General features: G+C 43.4%; 1 long non-coding RNA gene across 1 annotated transcript; it reads left to right on the top strand.

Moving 5' to 3' along the window:
* Positions 1–312: 312 nt before the first annotated feature.
* On the top strand, positions 313–8,599 carry LOC133273834 (uncharacterized). Its single transcript, XR_009744944.1, has 2 exons — positions 313–6,278; positions 7,262–8,599. It is a non-coding gene; the product is annotated as an uncharacterized LOC133273834 (long non-coding RNA).
* Positions 8,600–22,755: the final 14,156 nt, after the last annotated feature.

Here is a 22,755-nt window from a genome sequence, read left to right on the forward strand (position 1 = left end):
GTTATACTCATTTAAAAAGAAAAGGTAACACTGCCATTTCAGTGGTGAACAGCCTCCAGTGCATGGTGTCAGAAGGATTTGAAATAGGGCTAATATTCCTGGGAATGGATCTCCCTTGCCTAGATTTTCCTGTTCTGGGTCTTGTACAGGATATCAACAGCTTCAGATTATAAGTTTTTAGGGGATAAGTGGGAGGGAGTGCAGGTGGTCTTCATGTATTGCTTGTCCCTTTCTGCTGCTCCTGTTGCCACACCTTGAACTTCTTCCTGGCTGTCTCGCCTGGTTTCTTGTTTTGTTTTGTTTTGTTTTGTTTTTGTTTTATTTTGTGGGTTTTTTTTTGTTTGGTTGGTTTTTTGTTTCTGATTTGTTTGTTCTCTTCTTGAAACTCACCCCCGTGTCCTCCCCCAGCCACCCCCCACCAGGAAAGTGCTCCTGTTCAATTAGTCTTTGAGGTTAGGTTGCCTTCGCTGGAGTACATGCTACTCCTGTCTCCTGGGAGTCCCACTGTGGATGGTGGTGGTATTCAGAGTAACTTCTTGGAGCAGCTGACCAAGGCTTAGTAACTTCAGTATATTGTGTAAAACTGCTTTTGAAAAAGAAAAAAAACCCATATGCATGTCATGTGCATGAGTATCAGTAGTTTTTAATATTCCCGTTGATGTCCAATTTACTGTACATCATCAATGGCTGTTTTTATATATATATCATTGTGTAAATTAATATAACACATCATATGCTGTAATAAACAGTCTGTTTTAATACTTTTTAGAAGTTTGTTACATTGGTACAGACCCAGTCAATGGTTTTATGTTGGCTTTGGCACCACTTAGGTATCTGTGATGTGACCTGTTAACGTTCCTTGCATTTAGCCATGCAGGAAACAGAGCAAGTTTAAAATGTTGCTGTGAATGTGACTTGTTCTTGGAGGGAACTGGATTGTCATGGATCCTCTTGTTCTTTCTGTAACTTGCATCATTTTTGAGGACAAGGTGAGATAGAGTTGCTATAGGCATCTTCAGGTTGTTGCTTATGGGCAGCTCATGATGTGGAACAGATAGAAATGTTGTATTAATCTTCATTGCTGTCAGGGTGCTTGCACTTTGGTTGGTACAACGCAGAGGCAGATGGCAGGCTTCTGTAACCAGATAGATCTGTGTAATGCAAAGGGTGCCCCCCCTGAAATGTCCAGTAAATGAATCCCTAAGAACTGTGTGCTCTGGGAGCTGGGCTGGGTGGAGGAGAGCATAGACTTGCTGTCCTTGGTGCTCTCTTTAGATGTGGTAGCTGACTGTGTAACAACCCTAACAAGGTTATGGAAAGAAGTGACAATTGTGTCACCCACTGGTCTTTATCTCAGTTTCTTTGTTTCCATAGGACAGGAGGTGAGTCCGCCAGCACAGGAGAAAGGAGCTAACCCTAGACAGCACTGCTTCCCTTCACAGCAACAGCATTGACATTGCCTGGGGGGAGGCTGGAGGTTTATGCCAGGCATGACTGATGGAGCAGGCTCAGAGGTTGGGCTGGTTTCTGCAGGTTCATCTGCTCTGGCATCTGTGAAGCAGTGGCCATGCAACTGGTGTGGATGCTGTGACTGTAGGAATTTCAGGGACATACGTGCAGGCTGTCTGTTCTATAGCAGGGTCTGAGCAGACACCTTCCTTTGTGGTTCCTCTGTCTTTTCTGCTGTCACCCACCTGGAAGGCAGAGCAGTTTTCTTCTCAGGTTTCCTTGCGTTGCAAATGTAGGAAGAGGTCCACTCAGAATTAAATTTCTCTGGGAGCAGCTTCTGAGAAAGTGGAAACACTTTTTCTAAGTGGCAGATTTTATTTTTTTTAATCTGCAGTATAGTAAATCCATATCTATAAAATGTCCCTCTCAGTTTTCCCCTTTTTTGTTAGAGGAATGCCAATTTCTGTAAGGGATTTTGAAGCATGGTCACAAGGTTCTGGATTCAGTGACCCAGATAGTCCTTGCACTTCCATCTCCCATGATGACAGGACAAGCTGTAACTCACCTTAATCTGGTCGCAACTCTCCCATTGTTTTACCCGTGGAAGGGTAGCTTATTTATATATATCTATCTATATATATACATGTACAAAAATTTTATATGTTGATGTAGAATGATTCATCTGGAAATTAGTGGACAATGGCTGCCACTGCAGAGATTTTAAACATGTAATCACTAAGGTTAAGCAGCAGCTTAATGTATTCCTGTTAATAATTGATGGGTGTCATATCAAAAGGAGGGAATGTCAAGAAGCTTGTTGAAACTAGTTGTTTCTTTCCTAGAATATCTCTTAATCATCCCACATCATCTCTCCTTGAGTGAGAAAAACACGTGCAAATCCCTGTAAATCTCCTCAAAGGTGTAGTAGAATAGCAGAGGATCTTCAGACATGCACTCTGCCTCTCTAGCTATAAAGGAGCCACTGGTGAGAAGACAAACTAACCAGTGGCTTTGGGATGATGAGTTTTCAGAAGTGAGCTGCTGAACAGTTACTTTTTAGGTAACTGATTAAAAATAGATGATAAAATAATCACCTAATATCGCTAAGACTGTTACCAGCTGGAACAACTCTATTCTGCGTTACTCTTGTTGAAGAATAGACAGGGAAATGGGCTGATCCTATTGCCCTCTTAATTGCATTTGAGTCTTTCCAGTTTGGGGAAGGAATTTTCCTTTTCCTACATGATTGAGGAAACATCCAGAATCCTTTAAATAGGCCCAGGTTTTTCTCTCTTTCCTTCCCCTCCCCCCTCCCCCCCCCCTTTTTTTTTTTCTCTTAATAAAAGGTATTACAGTGCTTGAAAAGTACTTGGTATAGTCCAAACACACAACACACATTCTCTTCTCCGGTTCTGATTTCGGAAACACATCTAAGTTTTTGTAACATTAGGTTGAAAAACATCTGCTAATCTTGGAGACCAGTTAAGTATCTGGCACTTGTTTAAAGCTACCTGGCTTTCTAGCTCCACAGCCTTGAGTCCTTGCCAGTGCATTTTTTATACTGTTCATGTTTTAATTATCCCCAGTGTTTATGGTAGGTTTTGGAAGTTTGAAGTGTGAACATTTCATTGCACTGGGGCCTATCTCAAGGTGGGGGCAGCTTGTGGAGGGAAGGTTTGGGATTAGCTGCCCCTGTGCTCCATATATAGCTGAGTACAGGAAAGTACAGAAGCACATGCTTAACATAAAGAGTAAGAGCAGACTCCCTTTTGCTGGGTTCCCTGTGATTCAGGTTATATGGTGTTGCTGCACAACTCTGAAGTACCATCTCTCCCACTGCAGGAATCAGCGGCATGCATGCCCTGAAGTGCTGTCACCTGAAAGGGATGAGGGTATCACTGGGTGGTTTGCCTTCCAGCAGGTTTTTTGGGTCTGCCTTCTGCTCCCTAACCCCAGCCACCAGCTGTGGGTCAGCAGATAACGAAGCAAGCTGTGTCTTGTGCATGTGTGGGGTCAGAGAGAAGCCCTGGCATTGTGCCTAGATGTCCCAGCTACGTGGGGCCCCTGTTGTGGACCTCACACTTGTCATGAGAAATTTGATGTGCCAGTGGTGCAAGAGTCTGTACAGCTGTGTCTGAAGGAAGGTGGGAATGAAGAATCCCATATACATGGAGTGGTCTGATCCTGATTCATCTGTATTTTCAGGAGAGGCTCAAAGAGGAGGTGTTTCAGTCTAATGCCTAGGTCAGTAAGTTCGACTAGGCTAAGATCACCTCATTTCTTCCAGTACTGGTTTAAATGATCAAGGCCTCTATCAGGACTGCCAGTGGCTGAGGTGCTTCAACCATCTGACCAAGTCCTGCAAGTACTTTACTGGGAGAAGTGATAAGCTTCAGTCCCCTAGGTCTGTTTTGACCTTCCAGCACAAACCCTTACATAGAGATTGAAGGTCCCAGCCCTTTGCAGCTTTTCCAGTCCTGTGGCTTCAGAGGGAATCTGTCCTTCCCTTACAAGTTTTCTAGGTTTATTCTGGCTTAGGGTTTATCCTGGATAAGGATTTGCAACAGATTCTCCACGACGGAGTGTTGTGCCTTCACTAAGCCCAAATCTATGTTTGTTGGCCCAGAGAAAGTTCAGGCACTTCTCAGGGGGCAGCCAGCAAAGCCGTCGAGGGACCTGCATCCCTTTCTGCCACAATGGACAATGAAGGCTTTTGTTAGTTGTGATCACTACTGAGCAAATGGTTCACCACCATGGGTACAGCTCTCCCTCAGCTTGAGACTTCTTGCAGGACGGGGGGAACAAGCACATGAATATTTTGAGGAAACACAAACATCTAAAGACATTTTTAATAACTTCAACACCTAATGCGTACATTTGGAGTAGCCAACAGTAACACATACAACTGAGCTGCTAGTACAAAAACCAAAACCAGTCTCAAGTCTGCAGTGTCCTGTCCACAGTACAGAGAGGGTACTGCTGACCAATGGAGGCAGTTCATAAACTTGGTCCATCTTTCAAACTTGCTTTTCTTCTGAATTTCTTTGAACCTCCAAGGAATTGTGTTGAGGCTCCTTGCATGGCATGATGTTTCTTTCTGTAACTAAACATTATAGATGGAGGTCTATAGTGAGAAAGAATTGCTCTGGGGTTTAAAAAGCCCCCAGTGCTGGAATGAGGACACATGGATACAAATGATCAATCCATTTAAAAGGGATAATAGAAAGATAGAAAGTGTGTTTTACAGCAGGGAATTTGCTGCCACAGGAAATAGCGAGGCAGACATAATATCAGCAAGTTCAAAGGGGTTAGAGTAGGTAGGGAAGGATGTGTGCTCTACCATTCCCAGGCAGTGACTGTGGATGCTAGGAGTGTGAGGAGAAAGGACCACAAATAGTGGCCAGGCTTGCGTGCGCCCCTTAAGGGTTGTCTTTTCCTGCAACTGCTGAAGCACCAGTAGCTGGAGGAAATGCACCATCCTGCTGACCCAGTGGGCCATTTGCTATGTTCCTGTGATCTCGGTGTAGCTGATGGGAGTTGTCTATGCAATTGAGTTCACTCTTTATTAGTCTTTTGTTCTCCCAACTGCTGCTGAAGAAGAGTTTTGCATTGCTTTGCAAAGAAGTTCACTTTGCACATTTGGCTGATGGTGGCATGCATTTGTTCAAACTGTGGAGGTGTTTCTGATCACTCTTGTCTGATGGAAGAATAATTCCATCTACCTTTTCACATGGGCAGTCTGTGATGAAGTGCTCTGTTGCAGTGAGTTTTGTCCCCCTGTAATGCAAACACTGTTACTAATATATAATCCATGTATTAGTCTACCATGGGAGTCACTGTTGGGCAGCAATTTTACATCCTACAGTTACTTCTAAACTGCAGGAAAACTTGTTGACCTCCATGCCAAACGAACTGACCTAGTGACAGAGTGCATCTACTGCGCATTGCCTTAGGACTCTGCTGTCCTTGGAGTTTTTCTCTTCCTCTGTGTCTACATTTGTTCTTTTTTTTTTTGAGCAATAGAGCAGTCTGGAAGCAAGTCCTGTGGTCTTCTCTACTTCTGCTGATTTTGGACAGCAGAGGAGTTTTGGTGCATGCTAGCTAGATGACTTTGGGATGCCAGCACAAATGGTCCACTCCAGGGACACAGAAAATGTGCTTCTGCCTGGACAGGTACATGGGGGTCTGAACCAGTGCTGACTCCCTAGAATAGCTTCCTATCAAAAAATGTGAACAAGTTTGATCCAAATGACATTGAGGACCGGACTAAATCTAGGCTGAAGTAAACACTTGAACTGTGTACACTGTATTTGTGGGGACCTCAGTTTGGACCTGCTCCCTTTGTGCTGAATGACTTGTTAATGTAAACAGACATAAACAGAACCTCTCTTTCAGTTAATGGCCTTTGTTTCCATGCTGTATTCTTTTAAGATCAATAAAGTATATTAATATTAATAACTTGATTTTACTGAGCCAAGCTCTGAAAATCTGGCTTTTATTCTTTTAAAAGGAGTTGGAAGTCCTAGAAACTAAGATTTTCATGACAATACTGAAGGAAAATCTGTATGATTTGGACACTGACCTTATGATGTAATGGCTTTGTAAGCAAATTAAGTGTTTTCTCCCCATAAAAGTTCAAGTCTTTTGTGGTCAAGGGCAGGAAGCTGGAAAACTTGCAACCTGTTGCAAAATGTGTTACCTGTGTCTCCTTACATTCTGTGAGCCTTGTGTCTTCAGAAATGAGATTTTCATGAGGAGGAGAGGAAGCCTGAGGTCCAGGGAGGAGAAGAATCTAATCAATCTTCATCTCTGAAGTACCCGTGCAGTAAGTGTTTAAGCATGTGATTAAGCCCATTCTTACTCAGTGAAGCATTTCAGAGCATGTTTTAGGTACTTCATGGCTGGGGTGAATTAAGCAGGTGCTCAGGAATGCTGGTGGATCAAGGTCTCCCTCACCTTTGCAAAAGTCCTATGTCTGTCTGTATAAGCTATCCCAGTGACTTCTTTTGGCTAATGTTGTAAGGACTGTGCATTCCCTTAAAAGTCAGACCCTGTGTGATGAAACTTGATTCAAGATGTTAATCTGAACTCAGGAAAAGCATTGTCTTCAGTCTGTGCTTGAAGCAGTAATGGAAAGAAATGCCTTTAAAGGAAGAGATGCATTTGCTATTTGTAGAATTTGAAGACACTGGGCTAAAAACACTTGGAGATGAGTGTGAATGTGCCTGTGCTCTGTACCAATAACAGAACTTCGTGTGAACCCTGGGAATGGCACTTAGGGAGAGACAGAATGACCCTTTCTATATTTGCTCCCTTCCCTTGGATATCCAGGCAGAGCTGGGAGAATGATGTAGGCAGGGAGGGCCAGGCACAGACACCAAACCTGTAGGGTCTGGAGTTCCAACTATTCAAGTGCTTGGCTAAAGCAGTGGGATCTCTGGGCTACCCAGAGCTGGAGACAAAAGTGATGGTAGGTAGAGAGGGTGACTTTGCCTGTCTTCAAGGAAAGCTGCAGTTTGAGCAAAATGTAGAGGCAAGGAAAAGGTTAAAAGTTTGTCGTCTCTTCCCAGACACGTTATTTACAGTGGGTTGGTTTCCTTTTGGAAGGGCCCACTGTAAAAGGAGACGTTCCCAGCATTTTCGCAGGTTAGACCTGTATCTCATTACAGTTTTCTTTCCTTGATTCTTGACTCTCTTCCTGTAGTTGCTCTTCTCTTGGGAAGATGATCTCAGGAAAGAGTAGGAGTTTGCTAAAAATCCAGAGCCTTGGAAGACAAAATCATGCTGATGGCCTTTTCTTTCTAGACATCAGGTCAGTCCTCAATGCTGCATCATGTTCTGTATCTCCCAGTGCAGGGCAAAGGCTGGGAAAGAAGTGGAGCAGGAAATCCATTGGGTTTGATAAGAGAGCAGTCTGTAGATCCTGTTGGAGCAGCTTGCAAAGGCTGTAGCACTAACCACAGGAGCAGTGCCTGACTGCGACGTGTGAGCAGCCATCTCACCTGGTGGTCAGTGAGGTCAAGGGTAGTTTTGGGTATTGACCTGGATATCACAGTGTCTGCTGTCACTCAAGCCACCTTCGTGCCTCCAGGCCACAGCAGACAGCATGTTCATCCTGGTAAGTGTTTCCTTTGCTGCTTTTTAAATCTTCATGAAACACATATTGGCTTATCATTAAAAGCACAAGCACTGAATGAAACTGAACTTCTGTCTTGTTTCTCCTGTCAAACACCTCATGTTAGTGCTTTCTTTGATGTTCGGTTGCCTGGAAGGAAGAGAACCTATACCCTTCTCATCTGCAACATATGAGTTTTTCACAGGTGCCTTCTGAGTGATGTGGAACAACACACTGGGGCAACACACCGCTCTGTTTAACACTGTGCAGGACATACGGAAGCAACCCTGTATCTGCACAATCCACAGCTACCCCGAGATATTTTTCAGACAGCGATATCGGGACTGGGAGGTTTGGATCTGACTCAACCCCCTTGAAGTCCATCACTACTTAGGGTGAAGATGTTCCTGCAGGGAGAGGAGGAAGCATGCTCAGAAATGTTTATTATTACTGTTAAATGTCAAATTCCTTTTTTTCCCCTCCCCTGCCATGGAGATAGTGATCTCTACTGTAGTCCCTGCTGCTTTCTTTTTCCTGTGTTGATCTACATTAAGACTTGCTGCACTTCAAAGATGGTCTTAGCCCTAAGAGAGGCTTTTGTTGCTGACCTATAGGATTTTGATTCAGAGTATGTATCTTCCCCTGGGCCTGTTGCAGATGCCCACCGTCACCCTAGGTAGGTAGTTCGGGCTCACTTACACACTAATGTGGGCACTCCAGGCCTTCCTCCCTTCTCTCTTCTTTGCCATTACAGTGGGATATTTTAACTTTCTTCCTCTGTCCTATTGACTCTCCTCTGAAGTCATCCAGGTGTGGGGTGTTCCTCATAACTTCAGAGCAGAGCACTTATGTCTTTGTTCTAAGTAAACTTTGTGGATCCATTATAAAATAGGACATATGAAATGAATTTCACATTTGAAAAAAAAAGTTTTTCTTATATTTCTCCCCTTTATGAACTTCTCAACACCAGTGTCATAATATGAACAGGAAACACAGCAAAAGAAGTGAAAATAATAAATCCCCATCCGTACTGTATAGCAGAGTCAATGCTTTTTTGTGGGGGGAAGGAAACAAAAGGCCTGCCAAAGGGTCCTCATTGATACTAATCTAAAACCCCCCAAATTTACTGATCTACAATTAGGAGGGGTAGCAAAATGGACAAATGGGAGCTATGATGCTGGGCAAGATGTAGCTGGTCCTTGTGCTGGAAACTGATTCCTCTGGCTGCTGGATCCACTTTTATTCCTGTTGATTGATTTTGAGACTGTTTTCTTGGTGGTCAGGGCTGCTTTCAGAAACCACTTATAGTGCACTGATGAAAAGGCAGATTTTGTGTGTAAACATCCCAATAAGCAGGTCTTGACAGATGGTTTGTTCAAGCCCTACATAAACCTACAGCTGGTGTCAGTGTCTCCTACAGATGATTCCCAGGAGAACTTCCCCACAGTGTGCTGCAGAGCTCTCAGCTTTTACAGAACACCCAGCTGCATCCCAAGGAGGAGCATTGGTGCTTGCCTGACATGTTGCAGGTATGTCTCTGGGAACACCACAGATCTTCTGGAAAGATGTTTCTCATAATGAAGACAAAGTTAGGCTCCCAGTGGCACCTGTCATTGACTGGATAGGGTAAGCAAGATGTCTGTGCACAGCAGCTACTGCTGCTATCTGTTAGTCCATGAGCAGTGAGAAATGTCCAGTGTTACATGAAGCGGAATAAGAAACCTCTTGTACACTCTAAGTACCCTTCAATCCCATTTCAATCTTTGAAAAATCTGTCCCCTATAATTTCTAGTAAACTGTAGAAAAAAAAAAAAAGTTGTCTAGGCACTGATTTTTCCAAGTGAATTTCTTCCTTTTTCTCCATTTTCTTTGTGCATCTGATGAGCTGGTCTGAGCACCGGGGTCCACCCATGAAGCTGTAGTCATTCACAGTATCAGGTGTGTAGTCCTCAGGCAGATCAAATATTTCCATTAGGAGCTGACAGATAAATTACAGAGATTTTACCTCACTCTTCTCCTTTGGAGACCTTGGGACTGTAAGATAGTTTATATCATCTTCCTACGAGACCAAGCAATTTAGATTTGACTGATTCGTGTATCCCTGCAGTGTTTCCAGTGGGCTGTATAGGGTATGAAGCTCTCTGCCTCTGACCTGAGAGCAGCTGAAACAGGACTGATGTGCAGAGGGACAGATGTTGCGAGGGAAATGGCTACAGCTGTCCTGTGATGGTGTCTGCTAGGAATGGGCTTAAAAGAATGATTCTGGTTTGGGAAGAAGTTTAGTTTTGATGAAATTTGGCTGAATTCCCTCCAAAGTGGAGCAAAACGCATCCAGGCAGAAATTCTGCAAAAGGGAATAGTGCATCAGTTTGCATTGTGGGTTGTCTCAAGAGCCAATCTCAGGAGCACTGAGCCTCTCCACTGAGTTTCATGGACTCTCCGTGATTTGGATGCTCTTGTGATTTGCCCCTGAGACAGTCTAACATCTGGGACACCCCAAACTGAGAAGTATGTGAGCAGTGAGATCCCCTCTTGAGAAGCAGCCTATTTGGCAGCAGGCTGCCCCAGGGCCCTGGAAACCTGAGTGGTGGAGGAACCAGATGGGTGACCAGGCAGGAAACTCAGCAGGTTTCTTATGTTTGGATCCCTGTACAAGTTTCATGGGAACCTGGGCAAAATTGACTCACCTTGTTGAGATTTTGCTGAATTGGTGAATTCCTCTGAAATGCTGTCTAGCCTGAAACCTTCTGAGCAGGTGCAGTATCTTCAGCTACCTTTTGAAGACAGACAACATGTTCTCCTGTGCTTTGCAACATGGGTCTTCTGAAAGTCAAAGCAGCACTGTCTTTGCTATTGAGTCCTCTGCCAGCATTCACGCTCTTGAAGTGGTGTTGAGGAGGGAGGGTACAGGAACTTGGCAGTGACAAGTGAAGGATGCTGGCAGGTTATTCTGATCCTTAGAAAATCATTGTGTTCTCCTCATTACACTACACCTCATCCACCTACTCTGTCTTGTGCTAGAGACTATAAATTTTCCATATTAAATTCATTCCCCAAGTTCTCTGTTTGTTTTCACAGCCTCTAGCTGAGTTTCCTAGGTGCTACCCTTATATAAACAGTAATAAAGGCTGCTCTGCCCTGCTGCAAACCATTTCTGAGGAAGTTCCCTCTAATTCTCGTCTTAGTTTAGTGTTGTATCATTAGAAGGCACGAGGCTGTTAATTGGCGGCTTACAGCTTTTGTGACTGATGCAAACCAGTGTATGTGTAATGGCTGCAAACGCTCAGGTGAACGCACTGAAAGGGGGAAGAAGCAGATGGCCATGAGCAGAAGGTTCCCTGCTAAAGGTGACAGGAAAAGGTTAGTGATAGGGTTGCCCCGAAGCTGGAAAAAAGAACCTAATACCTGGACAACTGGCAAAGAGCCTGGCTAGACTGTGGCTTTGTTCGCTAAAGGGGGCTGCTGCTGTTGGCAGACTCATACATCAAAGCTCTCATAACAAAACACAGCAGAGATCTGTATCACCCAGCCTGTGGCACTGGCAGGAAACGGATTGGTTGACAAGTCAGAGGCTCTTTCTGAATAGATGGCTGGGTAGGAGTTAGTGGCTGCTTGCAAAATCTCGGAAGGAGCCTTTAATCTGCGTGTGATACTGTATGTTCTAGTGAGCATCTAGATGTTTATCTCGGCTGCATTAGTCACCAAGAGAGTCTGCTCTCAACTTTTCTCTTCTGTACCTGAGCTGCAGGCTTCTTTTGCCAGTTTTTGGAAAAGGTTTGAGGTTAGCACTGTAAGATTTATTGGGCTTTTTGTCATTTTGACTGGGAAATATAACAGGGACAGGTTTTCTTGGTAATATTCTGCAGAGCATATTTAGTGCTGTGACTTTGTGTGTGCTGTGATAGGCTTTCAGAGCCTTGCCCTGGGAGCCAGTGGTCTGAAAAGTCTTATCATGCTCCTAAACAAATAACTCTGTCCTGAAGCCCATTAGAGGAACTGCAGAGCTGCGCTTCTCCCAGCCTGATGTTAAATGCCTTGCAGTGCCAAAGGTAAACAGGATCAATCAGTCGTCCTCCCAGGGACCGTCTAATGGCAGTCCATGAATCAGGCTTGCCTTTTGAGGTCATTTTTATCTGCCTTGGGGATTACGAGCTGACCAAATTGGGGTCTTGCTCTGTATGTGCAGGATGAAGAGGGGGGTCTGACAGGGTGTGTTAATGAGGTGAAGCCAGTGTAAATATGCCTGTTATGATGAGATCTGCAAAGCGATGAAGCTTGAGCACGCAGGCTTTGGCCATCTTTGCTCTCCTGCAAAGCCAATATTGCCAGTGCATCTGCTGGCTTGGCTAAACAACAGCTTGATGCTGCTTTCACTTCTGTGCTTTTGTACCTATGGTGTGTTGTTTGTTTTCTTTTGACTATGCCAAAAAAGAGCTTAGCTCAGTGAGGAAACCAAACTCCCAGCAATGCCTGAAGAATACAGACAATTTAATAGTCTGAAGTTTTGCTAATCCAGACAGTAACATGAGCTCAGGGTTTTCAGCTGAGGTCCCACTATAACTTTGCACATCATCCAGTGAGATTTAGAGCCTATCAAGTCATGGGCTGTGTATGCAATTAAAAAGCTCTTTTCCCAAAGGAGTTCACAATGCAGAGACAAAATATTTATCCTCCCAATTAGTTTATTGCAGCAGACTGGAGCACAGAAGTCAGATTATCTGGGGGCATGCTAAGACCGTGCGTGTGCCATTGAACTTGGAAAAGGCATTTTTCATGACATCTGGTTTCAATCGATTTGTCGTCAATTCACAGTGCCAGACCCATTTTATGGGACCATTAAAGTACACAACACTGACACGGGGTTGCAGCTGTAATCCAAACATGGGTATCCAAAGTAAGAGTTCTGCTACCTCTCGCTGGTGACTGTGTAAAAAGTAAGGATCTGGTTGCCATGCTCTTCTGAATGCAGCTTCTTTTACCGTTTGAGAAAGCTGCAGGCTGGGCCATCACCTTCAGTCATGCCATACACAACTTGGTCCAATCTGCGGTGCCTGAACAGACCTTAGTGGGGAGCGGGGACCCAGTCTCTATGTGTCGGACAGCATGCCAAGCATTATGGAGGTCTTCGCAAAGCCTCTCTCCTACATGATGCAGCCTCCTTCCCCAGCCTACCTCTGCACTTTGCTTTTAGCGCTCCAACAACCTTCTTGTGCAAGCAGCCCGTTGTGGCTGTGATTCTGCCAGTATGGAAAAGTGCTGAGAGGAGCCTTGTTCATTTAAATGTGTGCAACCACAGCTCATGCTTTTACAGCATATGTTCAGTGAAGCAATGCCTTTATCTACAATACTTAGCCTTTATCTAACATCTTTTCAATCTAAAGCTTTTTTTGAAACGCAGATTAAGTAATAACAACGTAGGATAATTGAGTGCATTTTTTCACAGTGACATAATGATACTTATCTATGGCTACTGAAAAGCAAGGATAATATACTGTGAGTGCTGTATTATCTTGCTTCTGAAGCAGACCAAGTTTGGCATTAGGGCTTAAGTAATTGAAATACGGCTCCTTCTACCAAAACCTATTTGTTTATAATAAAGCTTAATACATCTTTCTAATGGACATTGCAATGTCAGAAGCACTGACATGATTGCTGACTCCTTGTAGCCTGTAAAGATAGTAGTGTCTTGAGTGTGCAGATCATGCCATGTAAGAGCTATGTCTGATGTGTCTCCTGTTACGTGACAGCAAACCCCATCTTGTTGTGAGAGGCACTGACCTTGGGGATTACTGTTTGTAATGTGTGTGAATTTTTTTGGATATCAGGTGAGATGCAGTTCTGAGCATGCTCTGCTGAGCACCATCATGGATTTTTTGTGGGTAATTAGTTATAACACTGCTGTGAGCAGACCTTATAAACCCACTGGGTGATTTTATTTACATAGGAGGCCTGGTAGAATAAAGTGACAGGTTGGCATGATGAGACAAGCTGGACTCCCTCTGAATCTTACAGAGTGAGGAGGAAAATAAATATTAACACCCAGCTCTAAACCCTCAGACACACAGGTCTCTTTTACAGCAAAACAATCTGTGCATCTTCCAGAAAATCTGGAGGACGAATGTGAAAATACTTACATTTAAATTAACTGGCCGAAGTAGTGTTTTAGTCCCTCTTGCATTTGTTCAGGAAGAACGTGACGGTGTGTCTCTGGATAATTTTCTACCTGCCTGTTTTGAATATCAGGTGGAAGCTGATACTGGAATGGTGCCAAATTTTGCAGAAGCCTTTCCTCCTGAGTTCTGCTGGTTTTGTAACGACTTAGACAGGATTATCCAAGCATGTTCCTGGCTGGCACAGGGTAAATGTTGAGCAACGTAACATGAGTCGACTCTTCATATGTCACCACAATTCCATGGTTAATGTCAAGGAATGAACTCTTAGGCCTTATTTAACTGTAATTCACAGGTTCTCAAGGGGCCAGAAGGATAACTGATGTTACATGACACTGGCCCATCAGCAAAGTAATTTCAGAAACTGAAAAATTCTTTCTTACCATTTTCTCACTGGTTTTCTATGCAGTTCACCCCAGTGCACAGAACATAACTGAAAGCTTCTTATTCTCTTAAGCATCCTCTAATAGGGTGGAAGTGGGGATTAATTCAGCCACGTAATGTGGAGCTTTTAAGTTACTGAATCTGTTATGTGTTTAGCTGTATATATATGCATGTTGGATAACTGGAATACTGTTAGGACTCCTGCTTGGCTCACTTATTTGTTCCTTGTGCTGTTTGATTGGTACTAATCCTGGAGAAAGAGGTAGGGGTGCTTGCAACTGCTTTCACTAGTGGAAAATGAGTACGATCAGCCCCATTCTCACATGTGGTTGGTATCTCCATAGTGCAAGAATTTGTTAGCTTAAAGCTTCTCTCTAAATGGGTGACAACTCTTCTCTGATAAGCTGTGGCTGCCCTGCATGTGAGACCTCAGACACCAAACAAACAATGCTGGCATCAGATAATTCTGTTTAGAATGCCATGGCTTTAGAAGTACCCTATCTTTTGAAATGCAGTGGTTTTTTTCATGGTTGTTTACATCTTCCTGCAGTGACTTCATGACATCTCGTAGCTCTTCAGTGCCTATGGAAGCTTAAACCACTGATCCTAGAAAGTATTTATGGGATTTGGTTTCTTTTTCTAAGGCTTTTGGGGATTGACTTGTCTATATTTCTCCTTCCTGCTCCTAAAAAGTCTGCTGGAGTGCTGATGGGCAAAATAGAGCTCACAATCATTACAGATGTAGCATTTCTGGAAGAGGCTTCACTTGGTGGTATGCTCCGAGGGTGAATGTTGTGGTTGATGAGATAGCATTGGGAAATGACACAGATGTTCTCGTGCTCAAAGTATAAAGCCTTAGATGCACTGGCCTCAAAGCACTATGGAGATTTCTACTTACTCCATTTAAAACACAGGGTGCAAACTGCTATTGTAAAGATCACAGGAAACTGTGAGCAAACAAGACTGAAGCTGGCTGTGTAAAATCAAGTGTAGAAGAGAAAGCACCAAAAAGCTGAGAGTTTTGAAACTGTTTATTTAAGTTTCTTGCATGGCCCTTCTTATCACAGCATCGCAGCACCTCCCAGATGGTAATACATTTTATCTTCTTGCCAACACCTTCACAGGGTTCCTATCCCTATTTTACTGTTAGGAGACCCATGCACAGGCGTTGAGTGATATGCCCAGTGGCACTTGGGGTTTCTGTGGCAGATCAAGGAATGAAGCTCAACTTTCCCATGCCCCAGGCTAATTCCTTAACCCTGTGAGATCCTCCTGGAAATGAGCAGAATGGCTTAGCAAAACACAGCAGCATGTGGAAATAATGCTCAAATGCAGTATGGGGGAACCCATCCTGGACTCTAAAATTGTAAGTATTGGCATTTAAGTCTTCATGTTTTGGAGCAAGTTGATGCTGGACAGTGAAGAGCTGGTCGGCTCTGGAACAAGCAGAATAATACAGCTGCATTGTGCAAGGTTTATTACTGTGGATACAGCATCATGCTGGCCACTTTGTGGACTGAAATGAGCTCTTCTGCTCTTCTGCATGGTGCTGGGTGTGTGTCTCTTGCTGCCCATGCAGATCAACTGGGATTTCAGGCTCTGTCATCACCTTGAGTCAGTGCTGCATCTCCTTGGCTAATGGCAGGTTGGATTGTCCAGTGCTGTTTGCCCTTTTGAAGGCCCTGTCTCAGGAAACTATTTTGTAAAAGCTCACTTCCAGGATGACACTGGCAGATTCAGCCTTTCAGTTGCCAGTTTTCCATGAGTTACTGTGAGCTCTTTCTCCTCCCTTACTATTCTCTTTCCATCTCTTAATCCCGCTTTTCCCATTCCTACAGCTGCAGGATACTTTCAAGCTGACAAAATATTTTAGACTCACAAAATGTTGGGGTAGGGGGATGAATAATACAGAGAGAAGGTATATATTTAGTGGCTCCAGGTTATTACCTAGTACCTGTCTGGCTCATTCACTGATAATGTTTAAACTCTGCAGTATTGCAGCACCTAATAAATACTACTAAATAGTGCCATTTCCATAACTTGATTGCAATAATCCATCAGGGAACCTGTTTCAAAATGTCAACAATTCTCAGCAGTTAGTTGGAAAACTAGTTCTTAGCATGACTGTTGGGATAATCTAGTGTTTCAGATACCACGGGGTGTGTTAGATGCTGATTCTGAAATGGTAACTTCCTTTCTTACTCTGCACTCTAGCAGTGTCCAGAGCTCCTTTTAGGAGGTCAGAATAATAATGTATAAACAGACAGCCAGCCTCAGCCTGAAGCCTATGGCTTTGGTGAGAAGGGTAAGTGAGGTTGCAGGATGAAAGGAAGGTGAAGATGAGTACAGGAGGCAGCAATCTCCATTGGCTGCCTGCCTACTCACTGCTGTTCACAGTGGTTTCGCTGAACAGGCGAACTGGTGTGCCGTCAGTTGGGAATGCTGTCAGCTCCTCAAAACCCTGGTTTCTGAGAGCTTGCTCTCTATGCACACTCAGCAAGTCTCCAGTATGAGCAAAAAACCTCTTTCATTGTCACTGTAAGGCAGGCAGCGCATCACGAAGTCCTCATCTAAGAAGATCCTAGATGAGTGTCTCATTTGCATGTCTAACAAAGCCTTGGATAATAACCAACAGGACGCTGGACTCAGTTAAAAGACTTGGACGATAGCGCCAGGTATTTGGAAAGAGGCATCTGTGTAGGGTGATTCCTTGATCTGCCTCAGATTTAAGTTTGTGCACTCATCTTGCAAAAGGATGTTGCAGCAGCTTCACAACGTATCTGGAAATTCCAGATTTTTGTGGAAGGCATGGTATCAGGAACTGAGAGGTCTGAGACGCCCTACTGCTTGTTTTCTCAAGCATTCTTCTGTATTAAAACCAGTATCAGGTGTGCAAGGACTTCCCTGGGCAGCAGAGGGGAGGAATAACTGAGGGGCTGCTCATAGAGTGGAGCTCACCGGGGAAGATCGGGAGTCCAGATCTGGCTTGTTTCTGCACCTCTGTTATGACATTATGTGAAGTTCTTTGAAGATTTCTCTTTGCAGAATCTGCCACGTCATCACAGAGGTAAAGCAAGGAACAGTCTAAATCTTGTTAGGGATCATAAAGCAGAACACTGGCTGCAAAATTATCCCATCGACTATATGGTAAACTGTGCAGCAGAGGATTTGAACAGGCTGACTCTGGCCTTGAGATGCAAATGAAAATAAACAAAAGAGGTGGGTTAAAGTATCTGCAGATTGGGGAGACAAGCAGAGCGCAGTCCTTATGCAGAAAGACACCTTTTTCTAAAGTTCCACAAAGCGTATTTCCACCTGAAGCACAATAATATCTGTTTCCTTTTAATCTCATGATTCACTGGTATGATGTTGCTTTTACCTGCTGTTGTGTATCACTGGTAACTCGTGACATCCCAAGGTGACTGCTCACATCTGGGTCTGGTCATGCTCTGGCTGAGAAGGTAGCTGGCATGGCCAGGAAACATTTTGGGCTGAATTTCCTGACATTTCCCCTCACTTGGCACTGTCGCATCCTCCAGGCTGATCAGTGGACGCCAACACAGAGGTCCTTAGCTTCACAGAGACATCTTCACACCTCAGATAATCTAATTCCCCACCATATGCTGCCTGTGCTTACTTTTCCTGATAAAATATATACCCAGTTTCTCTGCCCGCCTTTGTTCCTTGTCTTACCATTGAGCTCTGAAGAAAGTCAATGGGAGACATCCCATGGGTGGCTGAAAATCTTGCATCACCCCTCTTTTTAATTTTGATTTGCATCCCTGCAGAACAGGTAGCATTCCTTAGAAATAGCAACATGCCTTCTTTAGCATTCCAGCCCTTTTAAAAGAAAATTGGAGGACTGAAATATTTTGGGCAACTCTTCATTTGTAAGCAATATAGATTATGCTTTCTTTCTGCTATCTACTAAAATATGAACATTAACTCCCACTGCAAGTTTTCCAGGAAATGACATGTTGTGCTGGGAGTGAGTATCTCCATGTCTTACTGTTTGTTTTGAGCTCTTCCTCTCCTTGCAGACTAAAAAGCCTTCCATGGAACAAAGAGATGATGACTGTGCTTGAAATCTCCCCTTTTCTCAGAAGAACTCCTTTCATCACCGTGCAGGGAGTTTTTAGGGGGATTATTCTGACTCAAGCTATGTCCTTCTGGCACTGGGAATCCTCTATTTTCATTGTGGGTAAAAATGACCATTTATAGGGGGAATGATTTGAAGCAGGCACTGAATCCTTCTCCTTCCTGAACCAGCTTTAATAAATAGCAGGTACAAATACACATTGCTTAGCACTTGTTGAAAGACAACTGAACAAATGCCTTCAAAAAGCCAAGCCTCTAGGTTTTGGTTGTGCCGTAGCTCCTGGTGGTCCTATTGTGTGGGATTGTGAGTTTAGCCGAGAGCAAGCGCTGTTTCATTATGAGGTAGTTTGCCTGGGAGACACTTCAAAATCATTAAAGCTGACAGTTTAGCCTGCTGATTGCGCTGGCTGAGCTGTTGGCGCATGTGTGCTCAGTGCCACTGGACCAAGTGAAAGGTGGTTGCACCGCGTAGCACAGGCATCTCTCTTTCTCCTGCACTCCCCACACAGGAAAGGATTTTGTTTATTTCAGATATAGTCCATATTCTCTTTCTTCCTAAAGCATGTAGCTTAGAGGGAAGTTGCTATAGCCCTGGCAGTTTAGGACCATTATAATTATTGTTGTACAATTGTGTAACATTACATTATTTTAGTAACCAAACCTTAGGCTGCTTTTTGCTACTGTTGCCTGAGAATAATTATAGGTCGGTATTTAAACAGTACAAATTTGGTTCTGGGTTGGTGCCTCATCCTGAGCTATTGCTGATTCTGTGGATTTGCTGCAAACGCACCACAGGGGTGTAATAGATGACTCTCTGTGGCAGGCTGGCAGCGCTGTGTTGTGCCAGGTGCTCCGTTCTTAACAAGAGTGGGGGGGGTTATTTATTTATTTTTATTGTTTAGAAAAATGACTAAATTAGCTCATAGCCCATAATTGGTATTAATTCCTCTGAATGCTTTTGAATGAGTTATAGCTGATTACTATTGCCTGACCCTAGTTAAGTCCATTTCTAGAAAACGCTTTGTGTGACTTTGTGTGTACAGCTGAAAGGAATGCAGCTTTCCCCTAATTACATACTGGTAATACAAGAGGAGACATTTCTAGTTCTGCTTCTGAAAGTATTTCCTTTGAGCACTGATGAGCCAATGATAGCAGTAACCTCTGAAACCATTTTGAAAAGGAGAGACAAGGCAGGAACTAATATAGTTTCATCACTCAAAGCCTTGCATAGATTGTAACAGCAATTGAGCCATCAGTAAGTCACTGGGGATAGTATCTTTAAACTGCTCTGCATTTTAATAATATTAAATTGATTCAGGTCTTTCTTTGCCAGCCTTTTCAAAGCCAGAAGTGTATGGTTGTCAGTAGTTCAGTCATCTCTGTGTTGTACAGTTGAAGATGTATGTGTTTAAACTGAACCCCCCCCAACATTTTTATGTGTATCTGTTGCCTTAGACTTATACAAAAATTGCCCCCATATAAGCAAGTCATTTTCCTAATCAGTTATGCCTATCTGATTTTTCTACAGCCTTTGTTCTCAGCTCTTTAATTTTATTTAGATCTCCTGTCAGGACTGTGAAGGCATTTCTTACTGTAGGTGCTGCAAATAGAATGAATTTCTTACAAAAGCGAGTTCAATTGTCAATACCATTTATTACAGTATTAGTAAAGGAGCTGTGAATAAATCAAAAGGATTAACATTATCTCTCGGGTAGAAGAGAGGAACAAAACATTATGTTGCTCACGTATCACTGACGAATAATGTTTTTCCCACCTTTCATTTATAGAAATGAAAATGTGTTGTCCTAAAGGGGTCGCTTTTCGGTGAGTTTGAACTAGTAACACAAATTTTAATCATTAAAAACTGTGTTTAAATCACTATGGTACTTTGCTATAGGTAAATATTACCTGATTTAAATGCATTTGGGATGCTGTGTCAATACATTTAATACTTCTTGAGTTGAGAATTTCATTAATGAATTATTCTTTCCGAAGCAACCAGATGAAAGGAAAAGTATATGTATGGGTTTATTGTTGTTCTTGAGCTGTGTTATAAAGATAATCCTGTGTTAGCTCTGGGTGAAGGGCATTTGTGTGGACATTTACTGAACCTCAGGTGACCTGAGCAGCATCAACTGCTACTCATTACAGAGCAGCAGCATCCCTGCATGCACAGACTCACAATGCAGCTGGTGGTGAATATATTATTATACAGAAACCTCCTTGGTTTAGCTGATCAAAGAGGTTAGGAGATGACTTGATTGTGGTCTTGGAGTACCTGTGTATGGAAGAAATTTCTACTAGGAGGTGGTGCTTCATTCTAGCAGAAAAGGTGACAATGGAAATGAGAGTCAGTTTAATTAGAGCTGGAGGACTTGGGGCAAGGAAGGCAGCTAACCTTGGGAACAGTAATTCAAGGACAAGTTGGATTTTCCATCTAAGTCTTTATGTTGAGTCTGCATATTTCCCTGAGGATGGGTCATAGCTCAGTCAGGAGTTACGGGCTTAAGGCAGAAACTGTGTTATATGTTGTGCAGGTCAGGTGAAAGGGTTAGAATCTTCCTGAGCCCTTAAAGTCTATGGATTCTAGTGAGATTGTTGCAGATTCACCATCTTGGGCTTGAACTTGATGCAAACATTAATTGCCAAATACTGCATGACTAAAATAAATACCTTATAAATGAAAATGTGAGGTAGTAGTGATGTTCTATGGCTCATTTATAACAGCATACGATGTTGAAGTCCATTGGTTATAGCATGGCTTTGGGGTTAAGCAATGATGGGACTCACAAGACCCTGGTTCTGTCACAGGTTTTCTATTTGATTTGGGCTAAGCTTTTCGTCTTTACTTCATGTGGGTATTTATTTTGCCTGCATCCAACATGAAGCACTCCATTCTGCAACAGATAACTAACTGGGTATAGTCCACAGCTCAAATAATTTCCAGTGTTTGCATGTCCAGAGCTTCTGCAAGGCAGTAGGAGTTCCCAGAAATGTATTTTCAGTCCTTCTAATTTTGAGCAGCACAGAAGCTGGGCAGTCTTTATTGAATCCGACTTTAATTGACATGATCCCTACAGCAGAATTCAATGATATTTCAGTCCCTAAAAGAGTGACATGAATGGCACACAAAATGCGCTTATTTCTTTAAAGTGCCATTTAAAAATAACTTGTCATTAGGACTGTGTCCAAAAAAACACAGGCTTTAAAAATAATTCTCTGTTAATGAGAGCAGATTGGCAGTTGCAGTGTTATAGGTTAGATTTTGTGCGTGTGTGTCTGAGTGTGCACCCTCTTCAGTAATCAGCCCTGGCTTTCTGTGACGGCAGCAGAGTTATGGTTCCCTTGGCTCTGCATTAGTTTTCTGTATGTCTTGGAAACTCAAAGGTTTCTAGAGACATCTTTGAAAGCTGCCTCGAAAATGGCCTTCAAATCCTGCACCACAGCAAAATCCCCCAAGCAGGGGCTCTGCTGTACCAAACACATGTCACATACATGGAGAAGGCTCTTCTCTTGCTGAATGGGTCCTGCTGTGTGTGGAATATGAAAGATGCCCTCGAAAATCAACCTTTCAGGTTACAGTACAGATGCAACGGGGCTGAAAATGAATTTCAGCTTTCAAGTAACTTTATGCTGTCTCCTTGACTGACTCGCCAGTTTTAATACTGTAAATTGGGAGATTGCGTGTAATGCATTCATGCCGCCCTTGTCTGGAATGAAGCAGGAACATAATTTATGGGGATATTCTCATCTCAGCCTTTGAGGAATTAGCTTAAATTAACTCTGTTGGGAATTGCATGTGTCGGGTGTCAGAAAGCCATCAAGTTTTCTTTAGAAATGCCGCTGCTGTATGCGCTTCATTCTTTGGCTGTCTGAGGGGCTTTAGCAATGGATAACGATTCAAAGCTTGGGAAATGCAGACCTGGGTGACCATGTTTCACAGGGTTAATGCCACGCACAGATGATGGACAGAACCATAGCTGAAGGCATTGCAGATTGTTATAATTTATAGCCCTCCATGGGTGAGAGAGAGTTTAGGGAGGGTGCAGTATCTTGTGAACCCAGAGCACTGAAAGAGCAAATACACCAGAAGATACAGGCTGTAAAATAAGATCTCTCTGGATAAATCTTTCTGACATCCAAGAGAATTAGAAATTACCTTGATTTCAGGCAGAGTAGGGCCAGTGCTTCAGAATCTGGGATCTTTAGGTCTGTGTGTCTGTGCTTCTGCCCAATTTGAAGCCAGCCCTAGAGAAAGTGGGGTGATAAGTGTGTGGGAGCAGGGTCTCAGTGGTTTGCCATGCTTGACAGAGTCCGTCGTGGTGTTCTGTCATGCCCGGGTCCTGCTCAGCCTCGGGAGGCTTTGCTACTGTGTGCTGGGTAACTAGAGGGAGGTATCCATGTCAGAGTTTTTTATGGGAGAAAAAACAACACCTTTGGTGAAAGAAGTCTTCTGGAAGAAGCACACCCAACCCTCTTGTTTGCAAGATGAGAGCATGCCAGGGAGCATTTCCCCTTGTCAGACACTGCAGACTCAGA

The sequence above is a fragment of the Pezoporus flaviventris genome, unplaced genomic scaffold, assembly GCF_033815535.1.
Source record: "Pezoporus flaviventris isolate CSIRO_AGI_PZ_B2104156 unplaced genomic scaffold, CSIRO_AGI_Pfla_v1 ptg000035l, whole genome shotgun sequence".
NCBI lineage: Eukaryota > Metazoa > Chordata > Aves > Psittaciformes > Psittacidae > Pezoporus > Pezoporus flaviventris.